Raw genomic sequence first — 6185 nt, 5'->3', positions numbered from 1 at the left:
TTAAACTTAACTGGGTGTCCTGTGTTTTACGTGGCAACCCTAGCTGGATCTAGGGCTGTGCACCTCTGGCTTGATTGGGAAGGTCCTTGGGATACTTGTTTTCTGCAGTTTTGGTTGCAGATGGTGGTCACCGTGCTTTGGCCCTCCAGCTGTGACCACTAACACACACCCCTGCCGCCCCAGGGGTGCTGCTTGGTCGCGGGAGAGGAATGACCACGGGAGCTTCAGCTCTCACCTTTGCTCTCTAGTGCCCTCTCGTGGCGGAAGATTCAAGTGCCGCTGATAGAGACGGTGCACTCACTTTGCCCACCACAGCTAGGAGGTTGGAGGATGGGGTGGGAGTGATCGTGGCTTTCAATTCGCACAGCCAGTGCAGCGCTCTGCCTTAGTCAGCACACGGGAAGCCCAGAAAAAGACAGCGCGGTCCCCTGCTAATCTGGAACGACTGCCTTTAAAGGAGGAAGGTGGGTGGGGTCTCAGGATCACAGTGGATGTGGTGGCAAAAGCAGCAGTTGCGGGGACAGGGTGATGTGTGAGAAGCCTGAACCCTGAATTCAGATTGTAGATTCTTCTGAAAAGGCTCCAAAGAATCCTGCAAGTACTGAACTGTTGGTTGAGGCATGGCTGGTGACTCTTAAGGAGAGGAGGGGATGACAATGTCGCCCTCCACCATCCTCCTCCACCTAACTAACTCAGGCACCCTGAATGCCCCAGGGTCAGCAAACACCAGAGGGGTGTGGAATGTCCACAATTATCAAGGCAGGCCACTTGCCTTCCCTTGTTGGTCTGGTCAAGGTGATGATGAAACTTGAGAGCGACTCATGCAAGGGGACAGAGTGGTGAAGAACCCTGCTGGAAGTAGGGGCGTCAATGACTAATGGAGCTATTAAATCATAAATAGGGAGAAGCTGCTGTCTTTTTAACATTAAGGCAAACACGATGTGCCTACCATGTGCCATGCATCACCTAATCTAGACCCTAGAACAATAGCTATGATGCAGGTACCATTATGACCACCATTCCATAGACAAGGGGAAACAGAGGCTCAGAGGAGATAAATTTGCACCTGGCTCAGTGTGATTCCACATGTTATGCTTACTCACTGTGCTTTGCTGAGGGGTTGTTGTTATGGTCATCTGGCCAGGGACCCATGACCCATCCATTTTTCTTTTTTTGAAATTTATTTTATTTTTTGCAAGACAAATTAAAAATTTTATTTATTTTTATTCGTACAACTTACAGGGTACCTATGCGATTCTGTTACACATATAGATTGCATAGTGGTCAAGACAGGGCTTTTAAAGTATCCCTCATCTGAGTAATGTACACTGTCCCCATTAAGTAATTTTTCATTGTCCACCCCCCTCATACCCTGCGTTGTTCTGAATCTCCATTGTCTATTATTCCAGTCCTTTTTTTTGAGATGGAGTCTCACTCTGTTGCCCAAGCTGGAATGCAGTGGTGTGATCTCAGCTCACTGCAACCTCTGCCTCCCGGGCTCAAGAGATTCTTGTGCCTCAGCCTCCTGAGTACAGGCGCCCGCCACTGCACCTGGCTAATTTTTGTATTTTTAGTAGAGATGGGGTTTCACCATGTTGACCAGGCTGGTCTCGAACTCCTGACCTCATGTAATCTGCCCACCTTGGCCTCCCAAAGTGCTGAGATTACAGGTATGAGCTACCGTGCCTAGCCCCTATTATTCCACTCTTTATGTCCATGTGTACACATTTTTTCACACCCACTTAGGAGTGAGAACATGTGACATTTGACTTTCTGTCCCTGGCATTTTTCACTTACGATAATGACCTGCAATTCCAACCATGTTGCTGCAAAAGACACAATTTCATTCTTTTTTTAGGACTGAATAGTAGTCCATTGTGTATATATAGCGAATTCTCTTTTTCCATTCATCCATTACACTTAGGTTGGTTCCATATCTTTGCTATTGTGAATAGTGCTTTGATAAACGTATGAATGCAGGTGTCTTTTTGATGTAATGGCTTCTTTTTCTCTGGGTAGATAGATACCCAGTAGAAGGATTGCTAAACTGAATGGTAGTTCTACTTTTAGTTCTGTGAGAAATCACCATACTATTTTCCACAGATGTTGTGCTAATTTACACTCCCACTAACAGTGTATAAGAGTTCGCTTTTTTCTGCATCATCACCAACATTTGTTGTTTATTGCCTTTTTAATAAAAGACATTCTGATTGGGGTGAGGTGATATTTCATTGTGGTTTTAATTTGCATTTCCCTATGATCAGTGACGTTGAACATTTTTTCGTATAATTGTTGACTATTTATATGTCTTCTTTAAAAATGTCTATTTATGTCCTTTGCCCATTTTTTTGGGGAAAGGGTCTTGCTCTGTTGCCCAGGCTGGAGTGCAGTGGTTTGATCATGGCTTATGGCAGCCTTGACCTCCTGGGCTTGAGTAATCCTCCACTTCAGCCTCCTGAGTAGCTGAGACTACAGGCATGCACCATCACACCTAGCTAATTTTTGATTTTTTATAGAGACAAGATCTCACTATTTTGCCAAGGCTGGTCTCGAACTCTGGGACTCAAGCAATCCTCCCGCCCTGACCTCTCAAAGTGCTGGGATTTTAGGCGTGAGCCACCATGCCTGGCTTGCCCACCTTTTAATAGGATTGTTTCTGTTTTTGTTTTTTGTTTTTGAGTTGAGTTCTTTGTACATGCTAGATATTAGTCCCCTGTTGAATGAATAGTTTGCAATATTTTCTCCCATTCTACAAGTTGTTTATTCTGTTGATTATTTCTTTTCCCGTGCAGAAGCTTTTTAGTTTAAGTCCCACTTGTCTATTTTTAGTTTTGTTGCCTGTGTTTTTGAGGTCTTAGTCATAAATTCTTTACCTAGACAAATGTTCAGAATGTTCAGGAGAGTTCTCTCTAGGTTTCCTTCTAGTGTTTTCATAGTTTTGGGTCTTACATTTAAGTCTTTAATCCATCTTGAATTGATTTTTGTATATGATGAGAGACAGGGGTCATTTCATTCTTCTGCATATGGCAACCCAGTTTTCCTAGCACCATTTATTGAAAGAAGCTTCCTTTCCCCAATGTATGTTCTTGTCAGCTTTGTCAAAAATCATTGGCTGTAAATATGTGGCTTTATTTGTGAGTTCTCCACCCTGTTCCACTGATCTATGAGTCTGTTTTTCTACCAGTACCATACTGTTTTGGCTACTATAGCCTTGTAATATAATTTGAAATCAGATAATGTGATGCCTCCAGCTTTGTTCTTTTTGCTCAGGCTTGCTTTGTCTATTTGGGCCTTTTTTGGTTTCATACAAATTTTAGGATTTTTTTTCTAATTCTCTGGAAAATGATGTTGGTATTTTGATAGGGAGTGCATTGAACCTGTAGATTGCTTTGGGAAGTATGGTCGTTTTCATGGTATGAATTCTTCCAATCCATGGTCCGACCCATCCATCTTTGAAGGATTCGTGCCTCTACTTCAACTTCAGACTTCTGTTGCCTGCCTGGCCTTGTTGCTTCACTGGGTCCCATTCAGCTTGTCTGGGAGAGGAGCCCAAGAGTAGGTATAGTGAAGCTCTTGGAACCAAAGAGAACGTTGTTAAAGGATTTGGGGGCTGTGAGCGGCAACGATGGCCACAGTCTCTTCAAGATGGGGCTGGACTGGGATCGGGCCTGGACAAGGGACCCTGAAGGCCTGGGCTGGGTGGTTGACCAGGAGCGGGTGAAAGCGGAGATGGAGAAGGATTATTTAGAGAAGAGGGCCCTGATCAAAGCCAGGTAGGCCTCCCCTGTGGTGAGGGCTACAGAGTGTGCAGGCCCATCTGAATGTAGAGGCCAGGGAACCTCTACATTCAGAGCTTGGCTCCTGAGGGACATGCTCAGGTTGGTGAGAGTAACCAGGCCGTGTCCTGGTGTCTCTCTCCTTCCATGTCACTCACCCCACTTACCATGGGCCATTAAGTCCTGCCTCTTTTACTTTCTTAATATCTCTAGAAACTCTCCCTCTTTTCTATCCACATGCAGGTGCTTTAAATCAAGTCTTCATCACTTCTTCCCAACGACAATTGCAATGGCTTCCTAAGAGTGTTCGTGTCTCTAATCTTGGTCTTTGTCACTCTACCTCCTCTCTCAGAGTGAGCTTTCTATCTTGTTTCTGCCTTGCATCCTAGGCCCAATAACTTCTCTTATCTTTGCGTTAAAGTTCAAGTTCCTTGGCTTGGTATACAAGGTCTTTCATGACCAAGACTCAGCTGATCGCTACAGATTCAACTCTCATCTGTTTGGAAACTTTTGCTGTAGCTGGTTTGTGTCCTTGGCGGTTAGTTTCCTGAGAGTAGCATGCTGCTTCACGCCTTTCATCATCACCGACCACTCTTCTCCCATTCATTACACTCTGTCCCTTGAATGCAACAAGTTGTTTGCACCACAGGGTCTCTGTACCTGCTCTTTTGTCTTCTTGGAATTTTATTTCCTCATATCTTTGTTTTGATTTTTTTGAGACAGGGTCTCGCTCCATTGCCCAGGCTGGAGTACAGTGGTGCGATCATAGCTCACAGCAGCCTCCTAAGTAGCTGGGACTACAGGTGGACACCACCACACCCAACTAATATTTTGAGATTTTTGTGGAGATGCATTTCCTCTCCTTTGGGTGACACTCTCTTTTTCTTCAATCAGGTCTTGTATCAGTTTCACCTCCTCGGAGTGACTTCTCTGACTGCTGTAGCTGAAGGAGTGTTTTCCCTCTTTGTCACTATCTTAGCACTACAGCATGCTCCACTATCTGAAATTATTCCATGTACCTCTGAATTTATGTATATCCCCTTTTCACTTGCCTATGCTAGACTGTAAGCACTATGGGGGCAGAAAATTTGTTTGTTCCTTATATGTCTAGCACCTAGAATAGTGCCTGGCAGATTATACTCAATAAAACAAATGAACCTGTTGAATGCATGATTGATGCATGAATGAATGAATGGTAGGCACTCATCTAGTGTCTGCAGAATCAGTGAGTGAATGGGGCTTGATACCCTCTAATCTGCAACAATTGATTCAATGATATTACTTAAGCACTACCTATGTGCCAGACCCTAGGCATCCTTCCAGATGGACCCACTGCCACCCCCTGCCCCGTGCCTCCGGGGATCCCTCTCTTGGGGAGACTCTCTATCCCTCAGCCAGGTAACTACCCTGGCTGCTTCTCCTTGTCCATATTTGATGTAGAGGGAGCTCAGCATGGTTTGGGCAGTTTGGGCAGAGGTGGAGCAATGGGATTTTTTCCTTTTTCCTAGCCACCTGGCCTTGGAAAAGTCACTCCACCTTTCAGAGCTCAGTGTTCCTCATGGGCAAGAAGAGCAAATGAAGGCCACCTTGGAATATTGTATCAGTTGCACCTACAATCTATCATTGTAATCTATAATATAGAGCGGTGAAGTGCCCAGCATAGTGCCTGGCACAAAGTGGTGCTTCAGAAATGCTGGCTCATCTGGTTTTCCTAAGCTCTGGGGGTAGCAAGTTTCCAACCTACCTGGGGAGGAATGGATGGGAACAGGACATGCCTGCCCCAGTGACCAGGCTTCCTTAGGAGACCTGTACTGTGTCCTTCTCACTGTTTGCTAAGAAGAGAAAGAGAAAGGGGAAGGTGTGAGAAGGAGAAGGAGGAGAAGGGGAATGGTTTGGGAAAAGTAGTAGAGAGTCTTATGGAAAGTAGGGGAGAGTTCCATGAATTTTTGTTGCTTTTGGTAAGTCGCCCCCTTCTTGGATTAGTTTGGCTCCAGGAGACAGATTTAAAATGGGCTTTTCTATATCTTTCGTGCTAAGGGTAGACTGAATGTTCCTGGGGATGATTGGTTTGCCAAGGTGCTGTCCCTTCTCTACCTGTAGGTACAGGTGAGGGCGGCAGAGGCCCTGGCAGCTGGAGGAGGCTTTGAGGGGTTCTCTTTATTGTGTGGTCCATGCCCTCACTGGGTATGACTGTTTTTCTGCATTCTGAGCACTGGCCTGAAGCTTCTAGGGTAGGGGGACTGTGGGAGGTGGGCCAGTCGGAGGGCGCCCAGAATTTCCTGGACCCCATCACCTCTGTGCCTATGGCAGACATCACAAACTGAGTACAAGCCTTTATCTTTACTGAGCTGGCGTGTGTCCAGGAATCCTTCCTTCCTTCCTTCCTTCCTTCCTTCCTTCCTTCCTTCC

The sequence above is a fragment of the Rhinopithecus bieti genome, unplaced genomic scaffold (genome assembly GCF_001698545.2).
Source record: "Rhinopithecus bieti isolate Rb0 unplaced genomic scaffold, ASM169854v2 scaffold_19652, whole genome shotgun sequence".
Lineage (NCBI taxonomy): Eukaryota > Metazoa > Chordata > Mammalia > Primates > Cercopithecidae > Rhinopithecus > Rhinopithecus bieti.
The sequence above is the reverse complement of the archived record's forward strand: the minus strand, read 5'-3'. Positions refer to the sequence as shown.